We start from the raw sequence: 16871 nt of genomic DNA, 5'->3' as shown, positions 1-16871 counted from the left end.
ATATCCATTATTTTTAGGTTTCTGAATGGTATTGCTAGGGAGAGTGCTCTGTTTTAATGGGTTCATAGTAGTAGACAATTATGCCATTTGTAACTCAAGATACTTGATTGAGACAACATAAGCATCAACTTTTTACCCAAAGTTAGCTAAATCGCCTATGAATTCGTTGGCGTTCTCATCACTAGCATCAAACATACTCATCATCTTTTGCAACATATCCTTAACTTGCGCATACTACATCCACAACCCCTACGGGAAACTTCACGATTTTGAGGTGGAAAATAAGGCCCACTACGATCATTTGTGTTACCATAATTACCCCGGTTGAAGTTGTTGTTGCCATTGTAGATCCGATATCGAACATACTAGCCCTCTTTGTTGTAATTTCCATAATTTTGACCTTCATTTCTTGACCTTGACGCTAATTTTCCTGATTAGGTCCTTGGGAATTTATTCAGAAACCCCCCATCTTATCATTCAGTACATAAGTATCCTCTTCATAATAGTACTTATCCAGTGGCGGTGGTGGTTTAGTCAAGTAGTTCACTGCATTTACCTTTTCTGTAGCTCCAGTGACATGTTTCAATACCAACCCGAGCTCTGTTCTCATTTGATCCATCTCTTTCATGAATCTCATCTATTGACGGATTGTCTGTAGCTTGCACTGCAAAGGTGTTTCTCCCCGTATCTGACTTTCTAGTACTTCAAGACTTATTGTTGTGAGAAATTTTCTCCAACTTATCTACGATCTCGGCATAAGTTCACTCACCATAAGAATCCCCACTAAAGTATCAGGTACTACTTTATTGTATCATCTTGAACCCCGTAGAAGTATTCTTTCAATAACTCATCATTAATGCAGAGGTTTGGGACACCTCAAAAATGCAGTAAACCTATCGTAAGAGATACTGATCGACTTCAACAGTGGTGGAAGATGTCTTATTATGCAATCATAAAGATTTACTAGGTTCTGCTGACTTTCCATTTTTCGAAGTGTACGGTTAAATTCAGGGTCCAATGGAATTAGCGATTCTCCTCGGTTCCGTACACTTGGCATACACTAGTGCTAGACCTCAAAAAAAATAAAATAAATAAAATCAGGAAATCACTGACTAAACTTCACTAACTTTATTAAGGTTAATCTAAAAGATACTTTCCCAGGAAGTGACACACTAGTTTGATTCGCTCAAATAACACCTCCCTAAATAAGTATAAGTGGTCTTATCAAGTAAAAAACCCAACTATTAGGTTGGGGTCGATCCCACGAGGAAAATGGTTTAGACTTAACTTCAATGTATGATTACTTTGATTTAGTCAAGTTCTTTCAAAAACAGATAATTAAAGGAGGTTTTATGAAAAAAAAGTCTTTTAATATCTCTAAGTAAAACAAGTAACATGAGTAAAGCTTTGATTTTTATAAAATTGTGACAGAAACTAGGGTGTAAGTGTTCCCCATAGGTTCATAATATCGTATTCCGAGCTATAAAAATTCAACCCTAGTGTTTTGAATGCAAAGTCATAAATTAGGTATCTCTACATCCTTGGTACGACATTTAGAATATTTCACCACGTACCTTGGTCCGGCCTACGTGTATCTAAGCTACTAACCCTTACATTTACTTCATATTCAACATCATATTCGATGTATGACTTAGTTATTACTTTGCACCAATCCAGACTAGTCTATTAGATATTATCCCACTAAATCTATGTTTATAATTTTTTTCCAATTAACTACCTCCTTGGTATGGCAAGTAGCAATAACGGGAGTTCTAATACGTGCACTCATTAAAAATACTTCTATGAGAAAGAATTATAAATACATGCTATGACCTATTTGAGAATTGTTATTAATCTAGGTTTACTTTGTTAATAACCCATGGTGCCCACAACTCTAGTTGTGGATTTAGTTACCCTTGCATATAAGAACATAATTCATTGTTGTTAAACAATAAAACATTAACTTACTTTGACAATTCAAAGAAAATCCAGAAATTCAACTTTAAATAACAAGAAATGAATTAAAAACCAAATCCGGAAATTGTATTAACGCTAAAGTTGCAATACCAATCTCCAAACACAAACTTACATTCAAATTAATAGAATCAAGCCCCAACAAAGAGGTTTTTTCACCCTATTTGTTAAAATATAGTCCTAAATTAAAAGGAGTTAAAATAAGGAAAGTTGTCCAAAAAATGCAGATGTAATCGGCGACCCTCACAGAATTGACAGATCATTGACTGGCTCCGTCAGTCCAGAGTTAGCATCTTTTTTTAATCCTTCAGCTGAGATCTTCTATGAATTGATTTATGAACCAATAACACGGCCCATCGATGCATCTATGATTCATCGATGCCTTCCATCATTCCATACATAGATTTTCTTCAATTTCGGGTACTAGACTATCTCTTAACTTAACGACGATTCAACAGGATGGTCCGTTTATCAATCGATGGAAAATTTATCCTTCAATAGTCCCACACTTGGTCAGATTTCCCCGAGTTTCTCATGATTCCTGCACTATCAGTCGATGATCACCATCTACAGTCTGTCGATTGAACGACGGACCGTTGATGGCCTTCATGGGTAACCTCTGCACAAAATCTTAGCTCCCTTCTGTGTTTTGGATTTGGAAACTTTTCATGTAAAACAAAGATAAAAACATGTTAAAACTACTACAAAAAGGCTCTAGGCACACACGAATCTTAAGGAAAAAGCAATGGAAGTACCATGAAGCCACGTAACACTATTCACCCACATGATTATTACCACACATACCACAAGCTAGTCTTTCTCTTGGTGGATCAACCTTTCTCCCATTTTGAGGTTTAGGATTAGAGACCCTATCATTGAGAGTATTGGAGGAATTTCAAGGAACCTGGTTTGAAAACCACTTCTTGAACTTAGGCTTGTCTTTAATGTCAATCTAACTCTTGGAAGAACCACTTTTGAAATATCTGGACTTCTTAGATTCCTTATTGCTCCTCCTTACACGACTTTCCTCTACATGTTGAGCATGAACCATCAACCTAGAAAGATCAATATTGTTATGGAGCATAGCGACATGATATTCTTCTTCAAGATATTTGGACACACCCATTAAATAACTGTTCTTTTCATCTCTAGCTTTGGAAACCAAAGACAAAGCATATTTGGACATCTTAATAAACTTCAAGGAGTATTCCTTAACACTCATTCCTCTGTGATGAAGGTAGATGAACTCCTCTAACTTAGCTTCTCTTTTCTCCATTAGGAAGAATCTTTCAAGAAAGGTATCTCAAATCATGGACCACCTCCTACAGATCTACTATCCTTCCACTAATTGTACCATTTCTAGGCCACGTCCTTGATTTGATAGGCACCAAGTTCAACCTTCTCAATAGTACTCACCCCATAGAAAAAAAAATCTTGTAGACGTCATCAAGGAAGTCGTGAAGGTCTTCATCAACCTTAGACCCAAAGAACATGGGAGGATTTATCCCCGTAAAATCTCTCAAACGGCTAGCCATACTACTGGTGTGTTTGTTCTCTTATGGAACAATCTCCCTGTTATCTTGTGTCGTAATGGTCTGAGCTTGAGTGGTGATGGCTTGGACCATTCGGAAAAACACTGCCCTCACCTCACAATCCGTTATGGCCGGAGGATTGATCAAAAGTTATTCAATTGCAAGAGTATGCACTTGAGGAGGAATTCGATTTCCTTGGGGAGTAGCTCCAGCATTCACAATATATTCTCCTACTCGTCTCGCATCTGTCCTTGTTGTGTTCATTGCCTATAACCACAAGAAAACAATTAGATTCTAAAAGAAACTTTTTGTCCAAAATCTAGAGGCACGACATAAGATTACGAAGAAAAGATAATTTTCCTAATCATTACATAGCCTCTAATCCATAATTCTGGCGCGCTTCACAACCATGAACTAGACAGTATATATATGCGGTTTTAGTAAGACATTGACCCTAGTTATTCAACCTTGCTCAAATATCAAGTTTTTCACATTCGGAGAGCACCCGCCTGATGCATTCGGCATCGTTGTCTTGTCAGAGGACTCAGACAAGATCTTAGAATTCGCTATAACATATCATATGATAAAATGTGAAAAAATTAAAAACTATTGTATATACTAAGTGAGGTATACTTAGAACTCTCACATAGAAGCTTACTTAGGTTTTTATATAGCAATATGATACGCTAAAACTTGTCTCACATAACAACCATCTGAAGAGTATGAGTTTGACTTAGCCAATAAAATGTTAATACGCCATATAGTCCTTACTATAGTGAAATCCAAAAAAATGGAATAATGAGTATTCCTAAAAGTACTAAAGTCTTTATAATCTAGAATAATGAAAAGATAGCATCCCCAAACATATGGACCTACCAACACTTGGGGAAGGAGTTCCAAGCTCTTTCAATCGAGTTCATAGTACTATAAAGTAAGGGTTAGTATGACACATGTACTAAGTATGGGTATATGCACATAAACATTTAAGGAAATGCATGAAAAGGACCAAATCTTTAGAAAGCATGCTAAGTCATTTGAAAGCCTTTGATGTACATACAGTAGAGCATATTCAAGTAAGGATTACAACAACATAAAGCATGTTCATAACCAAAGTCATTATCATCATAATGTCATATTAACATTTTCATGTTCAATAGTTCATTTAAACATAACATACAAAACACTTACCAATGTTACCATCCCAAGCTTACAAATGCAATGATCATGTGAAGCCCCATAACCCTATATAATCAAGTAAACAAGATAGGAGACAGTAAGTAGTGCTTTGCTTTATACAACTTACATCATAAGTAGTCATCATTACATATCACATCATGAACTATTTCATGTTCATTTACATAAAAAATATTATATAATAGAAACATCATATATCATAAGCATATATATTTCATATTTAAATTACATGAGAACAATCTCCTAGGACTTACTTTAGTGTCAACTTGTGAAATGTCTAGTAGAGTCCCATACCTCTCTCTACCTATATTAAGTGGACTTCCCAACTCACCCAAGTTAATGTCAATTTCTTGTCTTTCATTTTACTTAAGGGAACAATCGCCTTAATAGAAATATACCACGTGATCTAAACAATGAATCTGGTGTCATGAAACCACACACAAAAAGGAGGTGGTCTACCGGCGAAAGTAGAACTGAACATGAACATACTTTCCTAGGTGGTTCCACTAACTAGTATTTCTGTGGTGGCAACATAATTCAAGAAATAGGATATATATTAGAGACCCATAGTTCCATGTTACATAGCAGCCTCTATCTCATTGGATTCATTGTGAACCTACCTTCCAACTACGGAAGGGACACCTATCATATCTAGTTCATCGATGCTAAGCTAGAGTCCATTTGTGAATAACCTTTAAGTCATAATTTATCCATAAATCTCGTCATAGGTCATAGGATATTAAGTCCTTGTATCAACATGATCATACGCTCATTAAGTTTATATGAGAATTTCCTTTTATTACAACTTCATTAGTGAGATTATTATATCATAATCATAGTGTGTAAGGCATACAAGAGAAACATCATAAACTTGCAATATCATATCCTACCATGATTTCACATTCAAAATATTCACAGGCCATTGTATATTCACAGAAACATCATATATATTTCAATTTCATAAAAACATAAATTATAGGCCAACATTAACATAATAAAAAAATCACGACTCTAGAATACTTACTAAATTTCTTCCAATAATCTTCATCAAGAACTTACATTAAGTTCATAATAATAATCCAATAATATGGTGAAATACTCAATAACATATCCAATCCCAACAACTTTAGTCATAGACCAGACGAACTCATAGTTAGGGTTAACGGAAAGATTTTATTTATGAGTTAATTGAAATATAGTTCCAATCACTATATATTCATGACATTAGGTAATAGACATAACATAATCAAATTCATTATATAGGGAGAGAATACATACTTAATTACCCAACAATACATACTTAATTATGCATAAAAAATCATAGTTTTTCATCATTAGCCGTAAATCTCAAGTTTGGAAGAAAGCACACTTGTAGAGTAATGTTGGAAATCATCTTTGAAAGTGCCTCTTGGGAAAAGGAATCCGTTAGTGAAAAACCCATACCTTCTTGACGAATATTCCACGAATTTAAAATGAAAAACTTCAAGTCTTCCTCTTCTTCCTCAAGTTTTACTTGTTCTTTAATGGAGTTTGAAAAAAGAGAGTTTTTGAGAGAGATGAGAGGGATTTGTTTAATCTGATCTCAAGTGCGTGATGTTGTCTAAAACTGACCTAAAATCATTATATACTCGTCCTCTACGAAAGAACACTCACTTAAATAGGTCTTTTTGAGAAGTTAAATTTACATAAAATGGCTGCACGCCGCGGGGCCAATTCCAATTCTTTTTGTAAAAATTTGGGTCCAGATATTGCGCCTTATGGAATCCCCGCATCGCAAGGAAAATTTTTCCTAACAATTGTTTGCTGTGCGACACGCAAGGGGACTCCACATCTTGGTTGTCACAAGCTGCCAAGGTTTGGATCCTGCTCAAGGACCCTTCGAGCGGTCCTTTGGGAGTTTTTACTAGTTTTTTTTGACCCTTTGACATATATTTTACCTACTTAATGTATTTTTAAAAGTTTTTGACCTCATTTTGAGACTCCCAAACCTTCACCAAACGTAGGGACGTCTACTAGTTCAAGTTAGCTACTTTCCGGACGTCAAAGCCTTTCTTTGTCGTTTTGGCTCTACACTTTTCTAGTTGATTTAAATACATTAATATAGGTCTTGAAACATCATTTTAAATATTATTTAATAGTCAAAGATCTAGTCTAAGTCAAAGGAACTTTCAGATCGTTACAATGTTTGAACAACTCTAAGAGGCAGGTAACTTATCAAAGATTGATTTTAGCTCGGGGTATCACCAACTATGAGTAAGAGTAGTTGACATTCCTTTAAGGTCTTTTTGAACAATGTATGGTCACAATGAATTCCTAGTCACAATAAATACATGGGTTCATGTAAATTTTCATCATAAAACCATCAATTAACAGTGAAAAATCATATATCATCAATTCAATCCTTTTAATTCCAAAACTCATGCTTCGAATTCGAAATAGGTTTTCAGGTCGTTTGAGATCTTTTGAAAAGCCTTTGAAATTGGATCCTTCAATGATAGAATATTGAAGTATTAAATCACCATACTTTATTGAAGACCAATCCACGAAATTTACGTTGAAAACTTGGAGAATTTGATCCTCTTCCTTGGAGCTTCAAGGTTCTTCAATTGAGGATTTGACTACAGAGAGAATTTAAAGAGAAGGGAGAGCTTATATTTTTTAATTCTAATTGAGTATTGGGGTAATGTATGTAAAATGACATAAAATCAATATATAATACACCCTCAAAATCCCAAAACACCCCTACATTAGTTGGACCTTTTTAAACAAGTAAGTCTTAATTTTTGTTTTCGGAATTATTGTGGGGGACAAGTCTGCCTTGCAAAGGTGTTACGACAAGTTTCTGGAAATTAATATTTGGACATAAGGGTCTGGGATGAGGTGTACGTCGGGAACTAACTTTTTTTCTATGGATGGAGAAAGCTCGCGACGCGGAGTAGCTCCCTCAACTTTCTGCCACAAACTGCCTTGGCAGCTTTTTCACCCAATGTTTGGGTCCTCCTCAAGAATAGCTAGGTTAGTGCTTGGGGAGTCATACCCAGACATTTTTTCCCTAAAAATGTCCCTCAAAGTTTTAGGATCACCCCAACTAATTTTAGACTAAAAAAAAATATCCTAAACACACATACAACATACAAGGACACACAAGACTAGTTTGTGGTCGTCCTTTTGACGTTTGACTTCAAAAATCTTTAAACTGACTTATAAAGCTATTATTCATTATTTTAATAAATTATTAACTCATAAAACTCAAGTCAAGCTATAGTTCATCATATTTAATCTTTCGGGTTTTGACAATGAATGATTAATTTATGAAGGTATGATTATTCTATAAATATGATGGTTGTGAGAGGATGATAGGTGTGGTATTATGAACTATTGAAGGTAATACTCACATACATATTATAACTATGCTATGAATTAAGTTTTTCAGTTGATGTTGGGTTATGATGAAAGGACTTTCTTATCCTAAAATCTATGAGCTATGAACATGTTATATGAGGGGTTTAACTCGTAAGACCTATGTTATGAATTAATTTTAAGAAAGACTTAAAGATACTTCAAAAAGGGAATCTTAGCTTAGTACCGAGTGAACTTGACATTGATAGGTATTCCTTCACAAAGGAAAGGAGGTTCACATTATACTCTCTGATGAGGTGGAAACTACAATGCTAGACCTCCTAGTTCCTTAACGATGTAACCCTATAGGAATCTTAGCTAGTGGATCCACCTAGATTCTATAAAAATGTATATGTCTTACCTTGGCTAGTAGGAAACTCTCCTTTCAGTGTTAGGGGATAACACTGGATTTGATGTTAGCCCACATATTCTATATCGGTTATGGCAATTTTTCTTAAGTATTAAAATGAATGAATAAAATTAGGAAGAGAACACTAACTTGGAGTACTTAAGAGGTGTTACTTTGTATAGGTAAGGATACATGACTGTACCAATACATTGCACGACTGTACCTTGAAGGCAGTTCTAGGGTTGGTGGGTTTTTAATGTATATCTGTTATGAATGAAATGTATGATGCTGGTCTCATATGCTACAAATAATGTTACTTTAACTTGATATACACGATGTTGGTCTAAATTATTATATATAGCACCAGTTGACTTGGATTAGCGTTAGGAGAATGTTTTTGTTATGAATTGAAGAAATGGACTTTAAACATGAATTTTTGACTATGGATTTGTTATGATGTTACTCTTGAACATGAATGTGAACATGTCTTATTGTTTTTGTTTTTTATGGACTTGTATAAGATGTTGAAATGTGCATTAAGGCTTTTAAGGTGAACTTAGAATACTTATAAACAAAATGTCTCTTTGTCCATGATTTCAAATACTTTACTTGCAGATGTTTCCATACTTAGTACACGTGGTTTATACTAACCCATATATCTTCTATTTCTACATAAATGTAGAATCTATGTGTTGTTGTTTTGTTTAAAATTGAAGACATTATTTTAATAATTCTATATCAAGGACTATGTTGTGTTCACTTTATAAGACTTCTTGTTAATGTAAGGGTTATGTCCCAATTCTCATAATTTTATGTTTAGATAGTAATATGAGACATGTTAGATTCTGCTTTCATATAAGACAAGTGAAGTTGAACTTCAAATGAAATTTTTTACTTTTTCCGTCTTTTGTTCTATCTATGTGCAATGATGAATGATAAGTGCTTGTCTAAGGAAACTTATAGGACGAAGATGTCATGACTAGGGGGCACTGCCACATCCGAGTTTACCCACTAGACGTAACTGGCGTCGTCGTCCTCTTTGAGGACTAGGACTAGCCTCTTCGCTTAGATCATCACATTCATAAGTCAAATTTAGTAGAAAATTTAAAATTTTTCTTTCTTATACTTGGAGGTTTACATAGACCTCTGCATACACATATCATATATACATCGACTATACCAAAATCCTTTGTATAGGAAGCTTACATAGCCTTTAACCTTTATGGCATATGAGAATATATAATCTAGAAAAAGTCTTCAAAGATTGTCTCATCTCAAAACCATCTAACACAATTAGAAAGTTGAGCATAGGCCATATATCAATGTGAAGATATCCACATATAGGATTTATACAATCCTTACTCAAACGATACGAGATAGAATATAAGAGTCTTAAAGCTAAAACAAGAACATAAGCTCGATATTGGTATTGCCCTCAGACAACTAGAACCTACCCCTACTTGGATGATCAAGGATCCAATCCTTCTTAAAATTGACTTGCAAAGCACTTCAACAACTGCAACCTAAAATATTTGGGAAAAAGGAAGAAATAGGGTTATCATGCCACTTGTACTATGCATGAGACCATATGCACACATACTTTGAAATCATGCTAACAAAGAGGGATATTTGTCAAAACAAGTCATTTATTCTTTGAAAAGCCTTATGCATAGTCAAGTAAAATCATACATATTTAAAAGGCACATTCATGAAGTCAATGCAAATAACGTACTTTCGAACATACTTTAACCAAATGTAACCCTACCATGAAGTAATTACATAACAAGCACGGATAAGAGTTCATAATATCATAATAAATGAAGACTACTACCCATGTATCCTCATAAAGCAAACAAGAGAAATAATCAAGCAAATCTCCATAACTTTAATCAATCAAGTGACCCAACAAAAACCATTGATAATAGTAAACTTCACACTACATAACCTTTTTAAGGATATACAACAACATACTTTAAAAAACATAGACTATTTACATGTTCATAAGAGTATCAATCACCATACAATATCTTCTATATGTAAATTCATCATACTATTATGTTTTACATTAATTAATTATACGTACATATAATAAACTTTCTAAAGAACCCATCAATGCATATTTGTGCAAGGCATAGGTAGAGTCCCATACCCCTAACAGGGATAAGTCAAATATCTTATTTCACCTAATTTAGTTCATCTTCATTTGTTCATTTTATTTTAGGGAACACTTGCTTAATCTTCATAGACCACATGAGCTAAGTGTGGAACCCAGTGTTGTTGGACTTACACGGATGGAAGGTGGTCAACCGGCCAAAGTAAAACTAAACATAAACGTAGCTTTGTAGGTGGATCCACTAACTAGTCAACCTATGGGGGAAACATAGTTCAAGAACTAAGATATAGTATATTCCCTCTTTATACCACTTGTTAATTGGGGTCTCCTCTCATGTGAATCTATTGGATGAGTATTCCTCTTTGAGAAGTAACATCTCATATAGAAGTATAGGGTTAATCTTCCTCTTTGGGAATTCATCACCTCCCATTGTCAAGGTCACCCGATGCGCAGCTAAGCCCCTTTATTTAAATGTATTTATGTCTTTAATTATCAATCATATCTTAGTTTAGGTCATAGTGTGTACCCCTTGTATAATCATCATCATCAATATCTCAATAATAATTGTATGAGTATATGTCCTTTCATTACAATTCATATAAGTGTTGTTAACACATTAGTATTTCATATCATAACAAGGCACATTGATAGTCATCACCGTCCTTTTACTAGGTACTCCTTAATCAACCTCACAACATAGTAAGACATTTCAATTCAACATCATACCATCCTATCAGTTGTAATACAATTCATACCCCAATATAAGATCATGACTTAATCACAATTAATCACAATTGGAGATAGAGATCATGAGACTAACCATATCTCCTTCATAGTTCATCATTTATGCCTTCTCACAAACCCTCAATTCAATAAAATTTATATGTTCCACATCATAATTCAATAATCAACATGATAATAATACTAGAAGAGTCATTACACCATAATTCAATACTAAATCAAAGCTAAGGACAATATACTTAAGTATATATACTTAAGTCTATTCTCACAACCTCGATCACTACTCAAGAACTAGTATGAAAGACCACAAATTATCCTAAATTTTTTCATTATTAGTGTAACAACATAATCTAGTAGTTATTCAACCAATAATCAAGTCAATTGAATCAATAACAACCCAATTTACATCAAGATCAAATATAGGGTTAACTGTTAAGGATCATGCTCTTCAAATTATGTTAAACCATTACAAATTACAATAATCAAGTTAAAATAAATGTTAATATATCCATTATATCCTAAAGAAACCATAAATAACTCAGTTCATAACATCAAATTCATAATTTAGTGAAACCCACTTGAAAACCCAACTTCTAGAAATAAATTCTGAAGGAACATTTTGAGGAAAAAGTCTCAAAGGATAATTAGATCCCAACCTTAAAGTTTCATGATGTTTTGATTGTGATATAGTCCCTTTAAATCCCCCAAAACCTCCACCTAACTTGTCTTCCATGGTGCTTTCCAATAGAGAGAGAAAGAAGATGATTTGTTTTTTTAGAGTTGTATATAATCTAATGAGGGTTGGGGTCTTAATTAAAATAATTAGACTCCCTTAATCTACTAATTTATCACCTAATCCGCTAACTAATTAAAAGAAACTAAGTTAAAATGTGCAGGGAAATTTGACCCTCAAAGACAAGACCCCGATCGACGGTCCGTCTGTGAGTGGACGGTCATTGTGCCCTTCCGTGCTGCACATCCATCGATGAGTTCAGAGATTATGCAATTGATCCTCTTCCACTCAATGGATTCGTCTTTGTCGAAGGTTGTTATCAACGCTCAGTTGATCAACACATGAGCCATTGTTTGCGTTTTGTTAGTGCACACTACCCAGGAAATGTTGCCTCCTACATGCTAGGGTCCTCTTCAAGGGCCCTTGATTGGTCCTTGGGGAGTCATACCCGGAAGTTTGGACCATGAATCTCCTTTAACACATGTTATACACCCTTCAACCTAAATTAATAAATTTTCGACTCCTAAATGCTTGTCAAATAGGCTAAGGCACGCTAGTATGTCCTTGAGCCAAATTTCCAAACGTCATGGACGTTCTTAGACGTTTTGGCTTCTAAACCTCCTAAATGACTTATATACACAAAAAATAGGTCTTAAAAGCTTTTTATAACCCATGGAACATATTTTAGGCTTTACGACTCCTCTTGGATTTTCAAAATGTTACATTATCCCCCTATTAGGAACATTCGTCCTCGATTGACACTAAAATTCTTCTAAAGGAAGGAATAGACTCAAGACTAGCAACCAAAACAATTAATATTATCAAAAAAACATAAATAATATGATTTCAACCAGTCAATTTCAAAACTTCAATTACCACACACAAGGCTAAACACTTCATCATGATGCATTTCCTTCTCACAACACACATGAGCTCAACATACATTACATAAGTCAATAAGCACAAAGTTAAAATTAGTAACATGACACATAAACTTTTCACTAAGACTCACCATGTAAAAATGCACAACATATGTCAAACAAACCAAATGGTAAACATTTCAGGTTTTGTGCATCAACTTATAGTATTATACTGTAATGCAACCCAAAATGCACATTTTTGCAAAGCTTAACCAAAAATCATAGAAATTCAAGTAATGTTTAAATTAATAAAAAGAATAAATAACCTTTATTATAAACAAGATTAGGGTAACGGGTTTTCCTGATGGCTTCGACCTCCCATGTTGCACCCTCAACTAGGGGATTCTTCCATAAATCTTTTAATGAAACCACCTCTTTATTCTTTACCTTCTTGACTTGCCTATAAAGAATTTAAGCCGGAACTTCCTCATAAGAGAGGTTATCCTTGACAACAAGACCCTCAATAGGAAGAATAGACTCGGGATCACCAATACACTTTTTAAGCATGGAAACATGGAAAACCAGGTGAACTGAAGCCAAATAACTAGGAAGTTTAAATTCATAAAAACATTACCAACCCTTTGCAAGATTTCAAGGACCCACATAATGAGGAATCAACTTCCTTTTCTTGCAAAATCTAACAACCCCTTTCATTTGCAAAACATTCTAATGCACCCTATCACCTTCTTCAAACTCCAAATCCCTCATCCTATGATCGTCATAAGACTTTTGCCGACTGTAGGCCGTTTGCAACCGGTTCCTTATGGTATGAACTTTCTCAAAAGTTATATAAATCATATCGGGACCATGAAGGGAAGGCTCACCCACTTAAAACCACATTATACGAGACCTACACCTCCTACCATAAAAGATTTCATTGGGAGCCATGAGATGGGTAAATCGAAATTATTGTTATAAGCAAACTCCACCAAATGCAAATGCTTATCCCAATTTCCTTTGAAATCAATGATACAAGCCCTAAGCATATACTTAAGGGTTTGAATAGTACGCTCCGCTTGACAATCCGTTTGGGGATGAAAAGCTATACTCAACTTCACCTTACTAACCAAGCCTTTTTGAAAAGACCTCCAAAACCTAGATGTTAATTGTGCATCGCGATCCGATATGATGGATAATGAAATACCATGACGACACACAATTTCATATATGAAGATCCTAGCATAATATTCTACCGAATAAGTAGTCTTGACGGGAATAAAATAAGCGGACTTGTTCAACCTATCCACAACCACCTGTTTTATCAAAAAAATGATTTCGAAAAGAGTTTGTTTTATTTTAAAGGTATTTTTGACTTTATAGGAGTCGCCACTTAATTTTTAAGAAAAAAATGAAGAAAACTTATTTCCAAAACAGCTTAAACAGAAAAATTATTTTGAAAATATTTTAGGGGGTTCGGGATTCTTATTAGTGTCTTAGGAAGGTGTAAGGCACCTAAGACACTCCGCTAACTCACGATTTTCCGGCGATTAACTTATTTGACTATTTTTGTTTTAACTTTCGCAATTTTGTTGTTTCGAACTTATTAGAATATTAACTTAGGCAAATTATCAAGTTTTGAAACATTTTATTGTTTTGTTTTGCAAATTTTCAATTAAGGTTAAAGCTCTTTAAATCTTTCAAATTTAATCTTTATTATTTTAAAGCTTCAATTTGTAGTTTTAAGTTTGATAAAGCGAAAGGCGTTTCGAAGTTAAACTTATTAATGTTTTTGTCTAAACAATCTTTACAAATTTTTGAAATATTTTTTTATTCCGTTTTAGTTTTAAGGTTCGACAAAATAGAGAGGCAATTCGATGGGGTTTGGAGTAATTCTAATCCTAAGCTAACGACATTCAAAACAAAACAACATAAGCAAATAATAAAGAGAGAGAGCGAGAGAGAGAGAGAGAGGGATTTTGGGTCCAAACTCGGGTTCTGTCCGCCTTGACCGAGTTTTGGACCCACCTATTTTCTTTTGGGTTTTTTCCCCATTCCTGTCCTTTTCTAAACATACAAAAATAATCACAAGGCAAGTAAAATGACAAGGGCTTATGCCCATTTACAAATAAAATACAAGAATTGAAATGAAGCCTTCTAATCCGTTTTTGGATTCTTCTTCAATCTTCTATACTTCGGAATCTCTTCGTCGGCTCCAAGGCTTGACTCGATGGAGATTTGTGAGTCTTTACTACTCTCTTGAATTGCAGAGAGTGATAGCCCATAGAGAACCCCAAACGGATTTTCATGCCACAAACAAAGAAGATGATATGAGTAACGCTAAAAGAAAATATACAATAGGTCTATTTGCTTAAGTACACAACAAAACCCAATGAAATAAATAAACAAATAGATGATTTGAGAAAGATGATAGAAGCTAGGGACCAAGACTTCTTTATCAATAGGTCGACAATGCGCTAATGAACAAAATCAAATCCAACTAATATGCAACGATCAAGAAACAACCAGTAAACTGTTAATAACTAACTTGGATTAAAGTATTTCAACTAACCCATTTCATGTTTTTTGAAGACTAAGCTAACAACACATGTGATATTCGATATACTCCACCAACGATAAAATGCACAAAAAAGGTAGGCTCCTCAACTGTTATACGATCACAACAAATGCGGAAAATCCCAACAAACAGTGGATCAACAAATGCATAATCCACACTCGGAGTGTAAGGATAATCAGGCAGTGTATACTAGAAATATTTTGAAGAAAAGACACAGTTAAGGACGGTCATGCCTTCACTGTATGACACAGACTGCATTTGACCTTAAAATAAATTCCGACTAAACTCCACCATTGCAAACTATTGAAGAAGAAGAGATAAACTCATTCGCATTTAACAAACATACCAACTTCTTATTAGGTCAGGGGAAAATTTCAGCTCGAACAAACAGGAACAAACGAAAAAAATAAATCATCTCTAAAGACCTAAATGGCAATCCGTGAAGTTTATTAGATGGAGGAAATTAAACAAATACAAGATGAGCCTCCCGAATAAAAGAAAACAAAACATGAGCAAGATGTGGAATCATGACTAACCATGAGCTTCAGGAAGAGAGAGGGAGCATGTACAGAACCAAAACCATAACAAACTTATGCAAGGCAAATATATAAAAAAACAGCTCCGAAACAACGTATTCACTCAAATAAACTAGGCAAGAACACATGAGTGGTATATATATGAATGAAACAAGCAAGCAAACTCCAGCAGACATACCCAATGAGATCAATCCAACATATATATCAACTTATATTAACTGCAACATAAGCCACATAACTCAATATTCAAATATTAAAAGATTCGAACCAAGCAAATCAGAAAGGCTAGCCAAATCGATTGGCAGCAACGTCCAAAACACCAACACAACAAAAAAATTCACTTTCGAAACAGAACAGAAAAAGGACGAAGAAGTAACATGGAGCAGGGGGATTAACTTCTTCGGAGCAGCGATTGGGACAAAAACCAACAACGATAGCAGTAACTTCCACCAGTTAAACTGAATGACGGAATACGTCTTCCTCTTCCTCACACAAAGGAATACCCAAACCCTCGACGATCTTTCCTCTTTGTAACAGAAACGAAAAATTACTCTTCTGAAAATCCCTCTATTTTTCCCGACCCAAAATCCCTCTGTTCTTTTACCAAGGACAAGAAAGAAACAGTGTTATTATCGTTATTTTTATTCTCTTGAAAATTCCCTCCCCATCCCCGAAATATCTCGACTGCTCTACGCTCTTTGTGTTGAACTTCTATTTCCGAAAATCCAACCAGAAACTCTTTCACATAAAATCCTAATCAAAATTTCCCCCAGGGATTTGAAACGTTCTCTTTTCAATGAAGAACCCAACTCAAAGAGAAGAGTTTATAGCTTTCAACAATGTTTCTTCGAACCTCAAATATATT

Source organism: Solanum lycopersicum, chromosome 3 (genome assembly GCF_036512215.1).
Source record: "Solanum lycopersicum chromosome 3, SLM_r2.1".
NCBI classification, from domain to species: Eukaryota; Viridiplantae; Streptophyta; class Magnoliopsida; order Solanales; family Solanaceae; genus Solanum; species Solanum lycopersicum.
Note: the sequence above shows the minus strand (reverse complement) of the source record.